Genomic DNA, 18637 nt, shown 5'->3' on the forward strand with positions numbered 1-18637 from the left:
TTTATTGTTATTTTCACCATTCTCGACCCTAACTTCGTTTTTATCAAAAGAGGCGATTTCCAGAGCTGTTTCGAGGCGATTCCATCATTTTCAATCAATTTGAGAGTCCCTATATGATCATATCATCCAGATTGAAGATCTTACGATGCGAGACGGGGCTAAACTCTTTGAATCTCACCCGGGAATGTAAAGTTTGTAATGATTCAGTTTTCTCATGTGACTAAGAAAGTTTATGTATAATTTTTTATGGTTAATCTATGATTATTTTTTTTAGTATTTCTGTGTGTTCAATCGGTTTAGGTTTACATTGATCTGAACGATTAGTTACCAGTTGCTATAATAATTGATCGTAGGGTTGTTTGATTAGGTTGAATACGATAAAGCATATAATTGCCCTTAACTGAGTCACATTGGCAGGGACCGTTTGATAACCAGTGCCATGTGTAAAGCGATTATTGTTGCCTAAGGTTTTGTCTAGTTGATCAATCTGTAGTTAACCGTTAATGATTAATCTGTTAGGTTGCATGAGATTACTGTAAGTTACTTACTTGAAGTCCCGGGTGTGATTTCTTTTATTAATTAATTGAAACTTGTTTACTTGTTCGTTGCTTAATTCTAAACTCAAATTATTTGCTTGTGTGATCAGCACTAAAAACCAGTTACTTCATAATATTAAATATTGTTTACACGATTTGCATTGACCACATACTACTTGTGTTTGACTCCCTATTTATCCTAGCTTGCATAGGTGATTAGGAACTAATTATAAGTGTTTTTTACTAGATAGCGACAATCTACCATCAAAATGGCGTCGTTGCCGGGGAGTTAGTGCGCTTAGTGTTTTTCGTGTTATTTGATTTTTATGTTTAGTTTAGTTTTAAATTTAATTTTTAATTTTTAGTATTTAGTTTAAATTTTATTTTTCCATTTTACACGGGGTGTGTTGTTTGCGCAGATAACATGTTTATGCACACCCGCCACTCGGGCAGACAGTTACCGCTAGTTTTCAAGCCCGAAATTGAAAGATTAGCTCGGCAGAACCGAGCTCAGAACAGAACCTCAGAAATGGAATATCAAGATCGAAACCAAAACCAACACCAAAACCAAAACCAGAACTAGAATCAAGACCCACAACCACTGCCACAAAATAACACGTTTCACCCATACAACATACCTCCACCACTAAATTTAAATAACCAAAACAACTAGAATAACTCAGCTCGTGCTTCTAGAACCCAAAACCAAAACCGAAACCTTGACCAGGCTGAACCTTCAGTCCCACATAACACCCCTAACCGCAGAGTTTGGATTAATATCGATGATGCTCATCCTAGCATTCTGATAGAAGATGAAGAAGAGGGGGAAGAGAATGACGTGAAACAGGGTTTTGAGGCTGAGAACAAGATTAACCGGTGGGTCAGAAGGAATCAGGCAGTTGAGCCCGAGAACGTGGGTTATGAGATGGAGAATGAGGGTATTGGCAATTGGGATGAAGAGGTGGAAGAGCCAGTGAATCAGAGACGGGATGAAACGGTTAACAGGAACAGGAGAGGAAACGGTATTGTTCGGAACAGAGTTAACCGGGCAGAAAGGCCCGCAAGAGTTCGGAATATTCAGGTGAACAGGGGTGGTTTGTTAAATACCGTGGGGGCAAAGGAGGAATTTTGTAGCCCTTTTTCGGGGTGTTAACAGTCGGTTCAGACCGGCTATCTCAGATGGAGCATCCCCGTTAGTTCCACAGGTACGAGTGCCGGGACAACAGAATTTTAAGTCCCGGCCATCTTACATTAACATCGTACCGCATTTTCATGGGATGGCTTCCGAAGCCCCGTATAATCATTTGTTCGATTTTTCAGCTATTTGCAGGTCGATTGGTGATGGTACTTATGATCAGGACGAGGTTCGGTTGCGGTTAATCCAGTTTCGTTAAAGGATAAAGCAAAACACTGGCTTAACTCGCTACCGATACACAGTATTTAGAACTGGGCCGAGATGTAACATGTGTTCTTAAACGAGTACTATTCGCAGTCGAAGACGAGTGAGGCCCGAATGGAAATTCGCCACTTTTCACAATTATCGAGCGAGTTATTTCATGAAGCATTCACCAGGTTTAAGGAGATGATCAGAAAATTCCCACACCACCAGATTGAATTGTGGGAATTGGTGAAATATTTTGTAGATGGTTTGACATACGAGGACCGAAAGCATCTGAAGCCCTCGTGTAATGGTCAGTTACTGAACCAACCTGAGGAAGATGATTGGGATTTCTTAGAGTTTATGAGTGAAGATTCTAAAACAGAGGCAGCAGCTGAAGGGCGAAGATATGGTACTTTTTTCAGGTCATTAAATCAGTCACGAGTGAGTCTGAACGAAATGCTGAGTTAGAACATGAGCTGGCTGGGTACAGAAAGGGTATGAAGAAAGAAGACGGGAAAGTTAGAGTGATATTCCCAGTTTGTGAATATTGTGGTGAACTCGGGGGTAAGGCAGAAAATCTCCCCGAGTTTTATGATGACGTGGAGGATGAGCCCGACGAAGTTAATTATGCTTACAGGGATTCCAAGGGTCAAGGGTTGAATTTAAACACCTATCACCCGGGCTTGAGGAATCACCGGAATTTTCATTACGGGAACGCGTCTACACAGTTGAACCCGAACTTTCAGGAATCGAGCCAGAACAGATCGCAGGGTAATTACCGCCAGGGCGGTTATCAGCAGCAGCAAGGCTTGTATAATCAGAATCGGGGGTATAACAGAGACGGTAACCGGGATGGAAATTCTTCGTGTAAAGGAGACCAGTAGAGGGGGTCCTCGAGAAATACAGATGATTCAGTGCACGCGAAGTTGGATGCATTGATGAAGGTTATGACAGATTAGAAGGCTGAAACGAAACAACAGTTCGAGTTGCGGGATAAATCATCAAAGGAAATGTTGAAGCAGATTGTTCAGCTCACAGTAGATATGTCAAAGTTGCAGAAGAATGCGGGCCAACTCTCGAGTGACACCACAGTCAACCCGAACCACTACGGCTCGAGTTCAAAAGATCACGTCAACCAGGTAAGTATGTTAAGAAGTGGTAAAAAGTATGATAACAAGGTTAGGGTTACACCACCATTAGTTTATGTGGTCGTGGAAGACATTGATGAAAATCTCGTCAGTGATACCAAGCCAGAACTGGTTAAATTAACTGAATCTAATAAAAGTGAACCTAATAATAACAAACCAGTTCTGAGAGATAACTCTAAGGACAAAGAGAATGTGAAAACCGTCCCCTATCCCAATGCTTCGTTGGCGCCATCTAATGCGAAGATGTCATCAAAAGGGGCCCACAACAAGAGGTAATATGGGAAATGTTAAAACATGTTAAAATTTACATACCCCTATTAGATGCCATAAAACAAATTCCCGCCTATGCTAAGTATTTGAAAGATTTGTGCACACAGAAAAGGAGTCATAAGATTCCTAAAAAGATTGATATTATCGATAATGTGAGTGTAATTCTTTTGGGTTCACTTCCACCTAAGCTACAAGACCTGGGAACGTCCATTATACCTATTCAGGTGGGTGATTTTAAAATGACTCGAGCACTTCGGGAAGTCTATACGATCTTAGATCAAGCATAAGAATTCTCCCGGGAAGTCTATACGATCAGTATGACTTTGGCCCGCTTCGGGCAGCCGCTACCAAGGTTGTCCTAGCTGATCAAACACTAAAACTTCCCTGGGGATACTGACTGACGTTATCGTTAATGTGGAAGAGTTTTATTTTCCGGTTGACCTCTCTTATGTTTCGGGTGAAAGGACCAAACAACCCACAGTTATCCTCGGTAGACCAGTTTTTGCCACCACAAATGCTAACAATAACTGAAGAAACGGTATTGTTGACATGGCCTTTGGTAACCCTAAGTTGAGGATTAATGTTTTCACGCATGGAAATAATTCTCCGGTCGATGACGAGTGCTTCATGGTTGATGTTATTGACGAGTGCATCCCGCTATACGACTCTGTCGTCAGCACGGATGGCACAGCGGAGACGTGTTTTTTGTTTGACAGGTTGCAGGTGGAGACATACAAGTTGCTGGAAAAGGAGGAGAGACAGATGGAGATCGCAGTTGTACGAGGAGACCGTCCACCATAGTGAGTTCAGGTGGAACCACTTCCCGAGAAGATTGATACCGAGTTGAAACCGTCTACGCAAGAAGCACCAAAAGTCGAGCTGAAGGAGCTCCCAAAGCATTTAAAATATGCTTTCCTTGGTACGAATGATACTTTGCCTGTTATTGTAGCTTCTAATTTATCTATTGAACAGGAAAATGATTTGATGGCGGTGCTGGTTGCAAGCAAGGAAGCAATCAGGTGGACAACAGGATTTGAAGGGAATCAGCCCTTCAATTGTGATGCACAAGATATTAACAGATCCGGATGTCAGACCCGCACACGATGCTCAGCAGAGGTTGAACCCGAACATGCGGGAAGTGGTGAAGAAGGAAGTGTTGAAGTGGTTGGATGTCGGTATTATATTTGTCATCTCAGACGGCACGTGGGTACCGAAAAAAGCGGGCATCCAAGTCGTCAAGGACGACTCAGGTAACGAGGTCGCCACCAGGCCGGTAACCAGGTGGCGCATTTGTATTGATCATCGAAAATTGAACGTGGCAACATCGAAAGATCACTTTCCGCTTTCGTTTATCGATCAAATTGTCGAAAAGCTATCTGGTGAAAAGTTTTATTGCTTTTTAGACGGGTATTCCGGGTATAACCAGATAGCTATTCATCTTGGGATCAGGAGAAGACTACGTTTCCGTGCCCGTAAGGCATATTCGCGTTTAGGCAAATTCCATTCGGGCTATGTAATGCCCCCGCCACCTTTCAAAGGTGCATGATGAGTATCTTTTCCGATATGGTGGGGGAGTCTTTAGAAATCTTCATGGATGATTTTTCGATTTTTGGCACATCTTTTGAGTCATGTTTACATCAACTCGAAACAGTTTTGAAAAGATGTGTTGAAATGAACTTGGTTCTTAGTTGGGAGAAGAACCATTTTATGGTCCAAGAGGGGATTGTTTTGTCCGTGTTGTGTCAATTCATGGGATTGAGGTGGACCGTGCTAAGGTTCAAGTTATTTCCACTCTACCTCATCCCATGAATGTCAAAGGCATTAGATCATTTTTGGGGCATGCCGGGTTTTATAGACGGTTTATTAAGGGTTTTAGTAACATTATCAAACTCTTATGTAATTTATTTCTTAAGGATGCCCCGTTTGACTTTAATGATGAATGTGCTAAAGCCTTTGACATTTTGAAGTTGAAATTAGTTGAAGCCCCGATCTTGCAATCACATGATTGGAGTTTACCTTTTGAAATAATGTGTGATTCAAGTGATTATGCAGTCGGGGCTGTTTTAGGTCAACGGGTTGAAAAGAAACCCGTTGCCATATACTATGCGAGTAAAACTCTCTCGGATGCACAGTTGAATTAAACAACAACCGAGAAAGAATTACTAGCAGTAGTATATGCTCTAGATAAATTCAAGTCTTATATTTGGAGAAGTAAAGTAATCATTTACTCTAACCACTCTGTAGTTAGGTACCTTACGGATAAAAAGGATGCAAAACCGAGGCTTATAAGATGGGTTTTGCTACTGCAGGAATTTGATCTAGAGATTCGGGACACGAAAGGTAGTGAAAATGTTGTTGCAAATCATTTGTCCCGAATTATGGTGGAAGATGGAGACAAGGATGGGCCCATTAACGAGTCTTTCCCGGATGAACACATTTTGGCAGTCCCACAAAATCCCTGGTTTGCTCATATTGTTAATTATAAAGTTTTTGGCCAAGGAGAAAGAAGAAACATTTGATGTCACAGGCCAAACAGTACATTTGGGATGACCCGGATCTGTTCAAGATTGGTGCAGACCATATGATCAGACGATACATACCCGAGTAGGATGTCAGATTGGTGTTGCAACATGTGCATTCGTCTACGTGTTGGAGTCACTTTAGTGGCTAGAAAACTGCAAGAAAAGTCCTTACGAGCGGCTTCTTTTGGCCATCATTGTTTAGGGATGCTCACGAGTTCGCGACATATTGTTTAAAGTGTCAACAACTTGGGAGCATTTCTAAGAGGGATGAGATGCCCTTGAACCCCATCCTAGTGGTTGACAATTTTGATGTTTGGGGGATCGATTTCATGGTCCCGTTCCCGAATTCACACGGTAATTTCTATATCCTAGTGACCGTTGACTATGCGTCTAAATGGGCTGAGGCGATAGCCACTAGGATGAATGATCAACCGGTCGTTTGAAATATTGTTCAATGTAATATATATTCTATATTTGGAGTCCCCCGAACCATCATAAGCGATGGGGGATCTCATTTCAAAAACATTAAATTTTGAAAATTACTTAAACGATATGGTGTTGATCATAGGATTGCAACTCCTTACCATCCATAAACGAGTGGATAAGTTGAGGTGTCCAATAGGCAAATCAAACAGATTTTATAGAAAACTGTTCGGATGGACCGAAAGGATTTGTCAACCAAGTTGACCGATGCTCTATGGGCCTACTGAACCGCATATAAAACGCCAATTGGAACCACTCCTTATAGACTTGTGTATGGAAAGGATTGCCATTTACCAATTGAAATTGCACAAAGAGCATTTCGGGCTACTAAACAAATTAATATGGATTATGATGACGCATGTAAGGCAAGGAAGTTAGCTTTGTGTGAGATTAAAGAGTTGAGAGACGAGACATACGATTGTGCATCCGCTTACAAGGAAAAGATGAAGAAGGTTCATGATGCAAATATCCGGTTGAAGAATTTTGAGGTTGGGAAAAAGGTTTGGCTATACAACACATGGATGAAGCTCTTCCATGGTAAGTTAAAAAGTAAGTGGATGGGCCTGTATTCGGTTCTTAGAGTTGGAAACCATGGTCAGTACGAGATTGAGGACTTTGATGATCATGTGTAGTAAGTGGTTAATGGCAATAAATTGAAGCCGTACTTGGAGATGAAGGATATTCACAAGATGGAAAAGGAATCGGTGAGTTTCATTGTGACTTCACCGGTTCATGAAGACTATTGAGAGTACGAGGCACTATCGAGCTGTAGACTTTAAATTCAGCGCTTACGAGAGCTAACCCAGGGTTTGTAAGTGTCTGTTCAGTTTGTTTTCATTTTTTTGAGTCTTGTAATAAGTGTTGTGTCGAGTTTTGTGCAGCAAACATCAAGTGTGGGGAAGCCTGTTTGAAGAGTTGGAAGTTCATGAAGTTCGGTAAAGTATATTTTGTGTTCGGAAATGTGTTCAGGGTGATGTTGGGATGCCGAAAAATGGTCGGGTCAGAAAATGTCCGGACCCGTTTTCGAAAAAAAATTTCTGTTAAATACACCCATCGTGATACACTATGGGCTTATCATCACCACCATCGCGTATCGCGATGGATTTGGAATCCCTGATATTGCGATGACGCCACTCTTTCCCCATCGCGTATCGCTACATTGTTAAACCCTAATTGAGAAACAAATGGGTGGCAATACGAGAAGTCTTTGTATTTATCCCATCGCGTAGATGGGTTATTAAAAATCCGGGAAAAAAATAATATAATACATTGGTCTTCATCGTCTTCTTCACTTCTTCTTTTTTCTTTCTCTTTCTCCGTCCGTCTAGTCACCACCACGAACCACCATCGCCGATCACCGTTCACAATCATCTGTCACACCCCAACCTACGGCGGAAATGCTGGCGCGTGAGCTGATTGCCACAGCTCTCAAGGTACTATCATGAAATTATAAAACGACAATATCTAATTAATTTATTTATTATCGAACAACATTTAAATACAACACAAATAAAGAAAATTACAAATACAAAATCAACTTTTTTTGTATATGTTTATTATCCTAAAGTCATCTCTACGTGAGCTTCAGTTCGATAAGCAATCCAAATCTATAACCTCCAAATGCGTACAAAATATATATTTGTCAACAACAGATGCTGAGTGAGTAAAACACCAGTTCAAGATACAACAATAATAATATATAATAAAAAAAGAAAGATGCAAATTGTTTCTTTGAGATTAAACAGTTAAACCATAGCACGTAAACAAATCACACAAATATAAAGTAAGGGCTAAACCGTTGCCATGCAAATGGGCATTGGTTACCAAAAATGAGATGTCGGTGAAACCATTGTCAATGCGTCGGATGCCGGCCACTACGACGGTCGTGTGATCATACTAGACTGAGAATATGTTGGACCTCTCCGAATGCGATTCAAGTAAGCAAATAGCAAGTTAGGCATATACTGATATACACACAAGGATTAAACAGTTGCGGTTTTGAATACTAGATAATAGACAAATAATTTGATAAATGGTACGCAAGTGTCCCCAAAACATTTGAAAACAAGTAAAATAGGGGAGTGATTACTCACCTGATCGGATAAATAAAACAAATATGATGACGTGAAAATGATGAACCCTTTTGGATACATCGACAAGGATTCCTAGTTAAATAATATAACATGAATTAACTAAAAAATGTATAACATGACTTTAATGAATTAAGATGTCGATGTGATTGAGTTATGTTGTGATTAGAATTATCATTGCTTGATCGATTGAACTCTACGGTTACTGTTATTAATAGGCTAATTAGTTATAAATTCCCAAATAATTACCCATGATATAAGATTAAATACTTAAATAATTTAGATAATTAAGATATAGGATATTCGTATAATAATAATATCTAAAGAACAAATAAAATAATTACAACACTATGTAGATAATTAAATATAGTATGTTGTAGGACACAAATAAATACGTTGTTTAAATCTTTTAAGAAAATCTATTCAAGATGTTTAGTATGTATATAATATATACATATAAAATATATATAAGTAAGTTATAAAGATGCTCAACGACAAGTAAACACCAATAATGATGTCGTGTTTTAAAAGGGTTAGAGTCTATTAGTAATATGTAATTACAATACTTACATAAATATATAGACATACATGATTATATATACACATATACATGAAAACTTAGCGAAAGTAATAGATCAACCATAACTTAGTAACGTTGACTTAACAAAAGTAATGTTTGTTTTGTATTTACTAATAATTATAATAATTATAAATCATTTAACAATAAAATAAAATATAATAAACAATAAATAAACAAAAATAAAATAAAACAAAAGTTGACCCAAATCTGGCCACTGCCGGATTCGAACCCGGGCAGGTGGCCGGCATATCGTAACAACACACAAGAACCACCCACTGCTCTGCACGTTCAGATGGTAAACAAACACAAACAAATAATTAAAAACAGTATCCCGATTTTCCCCCAAATCATATGAACCCTAGATTCCGAAATCGCTTAATCTGATGCATATTTGTACAATTATTGTTAGGACTATTGATTAGTGATCACCAAAGATCAACAAGCATAGATTAATTACCAGCTACAAGTGGAAATCGACTGTGAACGGCCACTGTACCTGCACGGCATGTTCTTGAGCTCGTTGGAAGGCTGGACGGCATCCTTGGGTGAAATTGATTAGGATTTTAGGGTCGACGACTCTTGCTAATGGTGCAGGCACACTCAAATGTGATATAATCGGTTTTAATTGTAATAATCCCATTATGTTAATGACGGCTTCAATATATTAATCATAAACCAATTCCATAATTTAAACGATAATTGTGGTGCAAGAATACTAAACGGGTCATCGGGTACGGGTTCGGATAATGAATATGGGTTTGGGTTATTGGGTAAAAGGATTATAATATATTAATTATCCAGATTTGCATAAATGGTCCCTGCAGTTTAAGCGTGGGTGCAAAAGAGGTTGAAACTATAGTTTAGTGTGTAATTTGTATATAAATGAAAGTTATTTTGATAAAATAAATAAATACAATAAACAATAATAATAATAATAAAAAATTAATGACTCGATAACGCGATGCTTCGTTAATTAAACCCGATAACGAAAACGGGTCGGGTATATATTATATGAAAAATCTGAGTTGTTACACAATCAGTCACCCTTCACTGTCTATCACTCACCCTCCCCTGTCTACCACCGCCATACCCACCCACCACCGTGCACCACCACTCACATCCGTCCACAGTCTATCAACGTCCACACCAATTGTCATCATCATCACCACCCACACCCGTCACCGTCACACCTCCATCACCATAGCCACTCACCGCCGTCAACCCCCAGTACCCGTTACACTACCGTACATTACCGTTGCGGTTTCTGTTCTTATTATTTTCGTTCGACCCGACATCCAGAGGTGTCTGATCGCGCCTCCGGGCGCAAGAGGCAAAGGCCTGAGGGCGCAGGCCGCGTGGCCCCGTCACGGCTCCTCGGGGTAAGGCTGAGCCGCATCGCCTGATTCAGCAGCACCTACCCCGAGCCATACAATACGATGGTCAGGAGTTGCCGATTACTCCTAACATCGATCCAGAGGATATTATGGGAGATGGACGTCGGCTTCATTATGTTTTGAGGTTTGGGATTATGACTGACGAGTATGTCCGGCTTGCCAGGATTCTACGTATGCAGTCATTGGGCCATTGGTCGTTTGGTTGGGTGTTATTGGGTACTTTGGGGGCGGAGGCCAGATTACGGGGGATGATATCAGATCGGTGGCTACGAGTGCTCGAGTGTGACTCGACTTCGTATGTCGAGCTTACATGCGAGTACTACTCGACGTTCCGATTTACGGCCACCGATTTTGATGAGCCGCATGTCGTGTCGTTCTCACTCGGACGACACGTGTATGAGATGTCGGTCCCAGATTTTGTTGTGGCTACTGGCTTTTACACGCTGAAGGATGTTCAGACTCCCGCGCTTTTGCAGAGCTTCCGTGGTTATACTATGCATTCACAGCGGGACCGACAGTTTAGGTTGACTGAGGCTAAGTTAGCTTAATTCTATGGACAGATCACAGACAGGGCCCGCTCGAGCTCTATAGTGCGTCTTCTATTCGGTACCCCGTCTATCGGTATTTACATTGTATCGTTTCTTACACTGTCGTTGGTCATCATTCGGGCCGCGATAATTGAAGCAACTTTGATCTGTTGTGCCTCCTGTCCATCATCACTGACAGGGAAGCCAACATTGCGATGCTACTCCTCATATCATTTGGTAGAGGTCGGAGTTTACAGGGAGCGTCGGCCCAGTTAGCGTTGGGGCCGTATATAATCATGATTGCACAGAGTCTGGGGGTTTTCGACAGATATCCAGTTGCGTTCTTCACCCATGGATCGGCCACAGTTGCATTTGGGTTGGATGAGGCCCGTCGGATCGGGATTTGTGAGCTACATGATCCACCGATGCTCGTCCCGGTCAGAGAGGGACCGCAGGTACCACCACCAGAGGGATCATCTGCTGCCGTATCACTGCAGAGAGAGATTCCGATACACAGGCAGCATGTGTCGGTTCCACGTATCATGCGCCATCAGCAGCAGCATCCGTTAAGGCGGGCATCATCTTCATCATCACAGCCACCACCGCAGCAGCCTATCACGCTAGACATGTTATATCAGCAGCAGCTGGCAATGCAGCAGGAGAAAATGGTACAACGGGCCCACCTGGTCCGTCATGACGATTAATTTTGATTATTAATTGTTGCTATGCAGCTACCGCTCCCGCCTTCATTGATTATCACACTGGAGCAGCTGGTGGACCCGCAAGATGATGCTGATGATACTCTGCCAGCACAGTAGATTTTGGTTACCCTTTTTGCTTTATTTTGTTTTTATTCTCATGGTCTGTATAATATTAATAGTATATTGAGAATATTGTATGAGTAACTAGTTGGGCTTATATGTATTTATATCTTTTGATGTCTGCTGTGTTTTATTTATTTGTATATTATGTTGTAACCGAACTTTGTGGGTGTTGTTCACAATAAACCCACACGAGACCCCACTCGTCCTCCCGGGCTATCGGGGGGTTTAAAAAGCTTGTTGCATACGCTAAATGCAATCGTGATTCCTACGAAAGTGAGTTAGGTCTTTTAACATTTTTAATTAATTTAACAAAATTTATTATGAAACGATTTAATTCAGCTCGGTAATTGTTTTAATAAATTAACATAAATCATTTGTATAACTCTTAAAAGACATTTGTCTTACACTTGTGAGAAGCTTTCTTCTACACGTTTCGAGATTTTGCAGGTCCGGTTGTCAGTGTTGGTAATTGTTCGAGACGAGTGTGTACGAGTGTTTACGAGAGTTCGAGAGCCGACTGGTCCATTCCAATTGATATCAGGTCATTTCAGTTACATAATCTATTTTGTTTTTATTAGTTTAAATGTTAAAAGTGTAATTGTATAATTGCTAGTAGAACCATCACATTAGAGCCCCGTGTTTTAAATTGTTGAAAAAGTCAATTTCAACCCCGTCCCTCAAATGTTCATTATTTGTTTAAATATTTTAACATTGAGGACAATGAAAACCTCAAGTGTGGGGATGGGGGAAATTTGAAAAATTTTAGCCCGATAGTACCTCGAAGAATGTGCGGAAACCAAAGTTGTTAACTGTTAATTATTGTTATTAATACCAAGTTATAGGTTTCTGGTCATGGTTGGTTTTTCAGCTTCTCAATAGTCTTACTCACAAATGTTTTTATAACGAGAAGTTGAAAATGGGGTCGTTTAGGCGGAAATAACGAGTCATGGGGACAGGTACACATGTTTATGTCGGTAACCTAATTCTTCTGGTACGTGTGTAAGATTTGCCTTATATATATAATACACATATAATATATAGTATACACATATGTCATTTGAGTGTCATTATTGAGAGTAACCAGTATGCCCATAATATCTAGAACTTGGTTGTCTCATGCATTTCGAGATCTTAGCTTGGAACGATTGCAAAAGTGATTGAGGCACTTAAGTTAAGCCTCGTCAGGATGAGTGATAGTGTGGGTATTGGGTGCTGGGCCTCATACGTTATATATATGAGTGAGGATAATGTGAGGGGCAGGGGGTTGGTTCCCTTAGAAAACATTGTTGGGCCTATTTTTTCATTTAATCAAACCCGATGTTATTTTACGAGACAATCCGGCATAATTGGTTTCTTTGTAATTGTTTTAGTATCTATCAATAGGTTGTATTGAGCAGTACGTTTATTATGCTTCAAAAAAAAAGATGTCTGTTATATTCAGTTATGTAATTAGCAGTTGTTTGTGTTTTATTAATTGTTTGTATAGTAAAAATATTAATAATAATAATAATAATTATATCAGTTGTTTATGTTATGTATTTGTTTGTTTACTTGTTTTGTAATAAGCCGGATCGGATCGTTTGAGCCACTTAAAAAAATTCCCTTCCATACCCTTACACTTGGCCCCGTTACAACCCTTTTAAGCCCTCTTGATTTACATTCGTGTCAAAGCACTTATATGGGTGGAGATTTGACTTGCTTCCAAGCTTATTACTTTGTGTTCATACTTGGTTTAGAGGGCAGAGAGATACTAGGACATCTTTTGCTAGTCAAGATATTAAACTGAGAGGAGAGTTATTATATTACAAGGGGTATGAGCATGTGTGCCTTAACAGGAAACAAAGTACACTCGTCCGAGCGGCTCTATTGTTTTTATTATATCATTTAACCTTATTTGTGGGATGTCGATCTAGAAAGTTTCAGTCTGGGAAACTGGGTATAACCTTAAACCTTACTAGTATTAATGGTGATAATTTACATAAATATGATGGAGGTTGATGTTTGCTTTAGAGTTTGCTTGAGGGCAAGCAAAAGATAAGTGTGGGGATGTGATGGTTGGTTAATTTGTATGCGTTTTAGTTCGTTTATTTACTAGTTTTAATCGTTTATTATAGGAACTTCGATACTTCATACGTGCATGTTGTATTTCCGGTCATATACGTTAAAGCAGCAAATTTGGACCTGTTGAGGCACGGGATGAAGACCCGGGATGTCCAGCACGTAAAACGAGAATGATTAAAGAATGTTGTTGGTGACATGTCCCATCGTGATACGCGATGGGCATGCTTGAAGAGCCATCGCGTATCGCGATGTGATTTAAATGAGATGCTGACTTATGGTCCATCGCGATACGCGATGGAGCAGTGAAGACCTCATCGCGTATCGTGATGGGGTGTGCAGACGGGCAGCTAGGGTTTTATTGTTATTTTCACCATTCTCGACCCTAACTTCGTTTTTATCAAAAGAGGCGATTTCCAAAGCTATTTCGAGGCGATTCCATCATTCTCAATCAATTTGAGAGTCTCTATATGATTCATATCATCCAGATTGAAGATCTTACGATGTCGAGACGCGGCTAAACTCTTAGAATTTCACCCGGGAATGTAAAGTTTGTAACGATTCGATTTTCTCATGTGACTAAGAACGTTTATGTATAATTTTTTATGGTTAATCTATGATTATTGTTGTTTAGTATTTATGTGTGTTCAATCGGTTTAGGTTTTCGTTGATCTGAACTATTAGTTATCAGTTGCTATAATAATTGATCATAAGGGTTGTTTGATTAGGTTGAATACGATAAAGCATATAATTGCCCTTAACTGAGTCACGCTGGCAGGGACCGTTTGATAACCAGTGCCGTGTGTAAAGCGATTATTGTTGCCTAAGGTTTTGTCTAGTTGATCAGTTTGTAGTTAACCGTTAATGATTAATCTGCTAGGTTGCATGAGATTACCGCAAGTTACTTACTTGAAGTCCCGGGTGTGATTTGCTTTTATTAATTGTTTGAAATTTGTTTACTTGTTCGTTGCTTAATTCTAAACTCAAATTATTTGTTTGTGTGATCAGTACTAAAAACCAGTTACTTCATAATATTAAATATTATTTACACGATTTGCATTGACCACATACTCTTGTTCAACACCCCTACTTACTTTAGCTTGCATAGGTGATTAGGAACTAATTATAAGTGTTTTTGACTAGATAGCGACAATCTAGCATCACTTATCTCTATAGATATTTATTTAACTTATTGGTGTTTTTGTTTTATTATCGTCTCGTATAGTACATGCGATCTTACTTTTTATTTAATAAAAGAAAAGGGCACAATCAGGCACAAAAGGTTTTTTTTCCCTAAACATTTCATTGTAAATTTTGATAAAACAAGGTTGTATTTAACACAGACCATCTTTAGAATGTAAGTTATATGAGTTCCAGTACCATTACGGTACAGTCAGGAACTGAACCGATTCCTAGCGAACAATATCGAAACTAGTATTGGTGCTATCGAAATTGGTATCATTGCCAGTTTTAACCGATTAAAACTCTTTTTTATGCTTTCGATCAATTTAAAACCCGTGAAAAATTCTTTTGGATGCGTCGCAATTTATTTATTTTTTGGTCTCTAAGTTCTTTATTTTAGGCATTTAAAACAAAAGAAACAATTTTTTTATCACAAAAAACATGTCCCTTTCAACGTTTTTCTTAAAATAAAACCTAAATTTTAAAATGATTTTTTAATATATATTTTCTTAAATTCTTAGTTGAAAAATAGTTTTTTTGGTTGTTACGCGAAGACTATATTAAAGAAAACATTTAAAATGTGAAACTTTATAAAAAAAAATGGTCTAAAAGTGTTAATTTTAATCACAGATAACAGTTATTTATTTAATATATTACTAAATTACCGTATAAGAAAAGAGGATTTATTTATTTTAAAATGTTTTTTAAGTAAGAAGTTAAAATTTCTAATTTTAAAATAAAATATTTTAAACCCTACTAGTTATCATTTTTCTTATACGATGTCACCGATTTTACCTAATTTTTAATTAAGTATAAATTGTTTTTGTTATACTTAACTTTATTTTGCTTTAATTTTTTCTTTAGCTTTTATTTTATGAAAAGATTTGTAAGAAAAGAAATGGGTTCATAAAAATACATTTTTTTTAAAATTCCTAACTTTTAAAATATACTGAATTAAAACTATTTTATGAATTAAGTTCTCCAACAAGATTAAGAATACGAATTTGAAATTTTGATGTTTTTTCTCACAAAAAAGTTAAGTTATTCCACAAAGGCCACAAATATAAGAAGAATAAGATGGATTAATGGTCATTCATTTTATTTTATGGTGCATTTTTTGTATTATTTGATACTTTACATCTCAGATGTTCTCGTCAAACCATAAAACCCCAAAAACCTAAGTCAAACACCCCCCCCCCCCCAAACCAACCCTCCCCTTCCCAAAAAAAAAAGGATAAACAAAATAATATAATATTTAAGCTAAACCCGAAAACCTATACTACACCCAAGCGGCCAAGCACTAAAGCTAAATATCAATTGTGGGTTTTTTCCCGAACGAGAATAACGGGTGAAACATTTCAGTTGTTTTTTTTTTTTTGATTTTTTATCTTTTAGGTTTTTAGTTTTTTATTTATATTTTGAGTTATAATATTTTTTATTTATATTTTCTTTTTAAAAGGTTTTGATCTCAATCTTAGTCTTGTAACCCTTTATATATTAACCTTTATCAAGAAATAAGTACTTTTAAAAAATCACCCATTATATTAAACATTTCTTTCACCTACTCTGTATTGGAGAAAAAGCTCAACTTTTTCAATTTTACTATCAGACGAGCCTATAAAATTTGAGAGTTTGTTTAAGTTGACTTTATTTGACTATTTGCCACCTTAAGAATGGCATATACGTTGTAATATAATAATCAATGATAATTAATTGAAAAACAATTTCTTTTTGAACAACGGTATTTGAATCACTGACGGGTCGCTAACCTACATGATCATCTTCATTTCACGCATAGAAGGAAACCCACCTAAGGCTGCAAACAAATCGAACGAACTCGAACAAGGCCTTGTTCATATTTGTTTATTAAGAGAATAATGTGATCATGAGCGTTTCACGAACACTTTCCGAAAGAGATTTAATTTCCGCGTTCGTTCATTAAGGAAATGAATATGTTCACAAATGTTTCACGAACACAGATAAAACGGCGGAGCCTAGAGATGAAGATCAGTGTATTCATCAATATCAATAACGAGAAAGGAAGTGAAAACAATTCGAGAATATGGCTTTCTATCTTATGTTGGAGGTAATATTAAAGAATATACATGGTTAAAATAACTGAATAATTGTACGAAATAATTTTGTGAACATATACAAACGACGTTCACGAAAACAATTAAATAAACGGGGCCTCTGTTCATTTCATTTTGTTTAATCGATCGAACAAAATTTCTTGTTCATGTCCGTTCATTTATTAAACGAACATAAACGAACTTCCCGCGGAACAATTCACTACTGGTTCGCTAAACGTTTGGTTCATTTACAGCCGTATACTAACTATAGATGGGAAAACCCCCTGACTCAACTTGAGCTCCCTATTTTGTTTCATCTCAAGTGGGACTTGAACCTAAGGCATGCATTTACTAAATTGAAGTCTTTGGGTGTCTCACACCAACCACTTGGACTAGAATTTGAATTCTTTTTTGAACTAAAAATTTCGCATTCTAGAGCGTTTGAACCCATAACCCCCTCATTAACACCTTAAATTATGTATTCCATTCAATCTTAAATGAAATCTAGGTAATCCCGCCTCGTTGCGATGGTACAACGACGCAAATTTTGTCGGTATCGATTAAGTTCGTTACGACACCGACACTAAATCAACCGTAAATCTGTAGACGTCCAAAACGTTAATGGAAAATGTACAACTTGTGATCAAAATCACAAGAATAAATTTTGATTATTGATTTTGCATTTTATAGTATTATTTTGTTATTGATTTTGATTCTTTTGTTGCAGTTTTTAGGTTTTTTTCTTTTTTATTATAAATTATTTATGCATATTGGTATTGTAGTTACTATTGTTTTTTACGTTCTCGTTTTTTTATAAATTAGTATTATTTTCTACGTTCTCATGTTACGATTAAAATGTACATGAACATTCCTCCTAAATAAATTGTGGCAGTTAGGTGACTTAATTTGATTGAACACTTTTTAAAATTGAGTGATTAGTGGCAGATCCTGGAATTTTTTTTTTAGGTGGTGCACTACTTTTAGACGCTTCAATTTCATATAGTAGGGTATAAAGAATTTCGGGCCGGTTCGATGGTTCAATCCGATGAATCAATTCTGAAACACTTAGGGTTCAACTAGTCTAAACCCACAATTTAAAATCATCACCAAACACAATGTCAATCCATCTACTCATGTATACACCTTCTACCTTCCTAATTATGTGTATAACAATAGCCCTAAGGTAAATTAAACAAACATACAAGATCAAGTAGCAACAAAAACTCACATAGGGCACGGTTTTGAAAAAAATTTAAGAACAAGAAGTGAATATGATGATGTGAGTTACATATTAAAACTAACAAATGAACAATTACAAACTAACAAATTAACACTAAGAAACTAAGAAACTAAAACTAAAATTTAACAATTAACAACATCAAGAACAATTAACATTTAGCAAATGAATGTAAACTTAGCTTCAAAGTTGGAGGATTCAAGGAAGAGTAGCAAGGCAGGAGGAAGGAGCAACGGACCAACGGTGGTGTGTGGTCGGCCGAAATAGTAGCAGGCAATAGCGGTGGTCGGCGGACAACGGTGATCCTTGGTGGTCGTGTGGGTGAGTTTGAAG

The sequence above is a fragment of the Bidens hawaiensis genome, unplaced genomic scaffold (genome assembly GCF_021521415.1).
Source record: "Bidens hawaiensis isolate Kalapana, Puna unplaced genomic scaffold, B.hawaiensis_p1.1 tig00000536_1, whole genome shotgun sequence".
Taxonomy (NCBI): Eukaryota; Viridiplantae; Streptophyta; class Magnoliopsida; order Asterales; family Asteraceae; genus Bidens; species Bidens hawaiensis.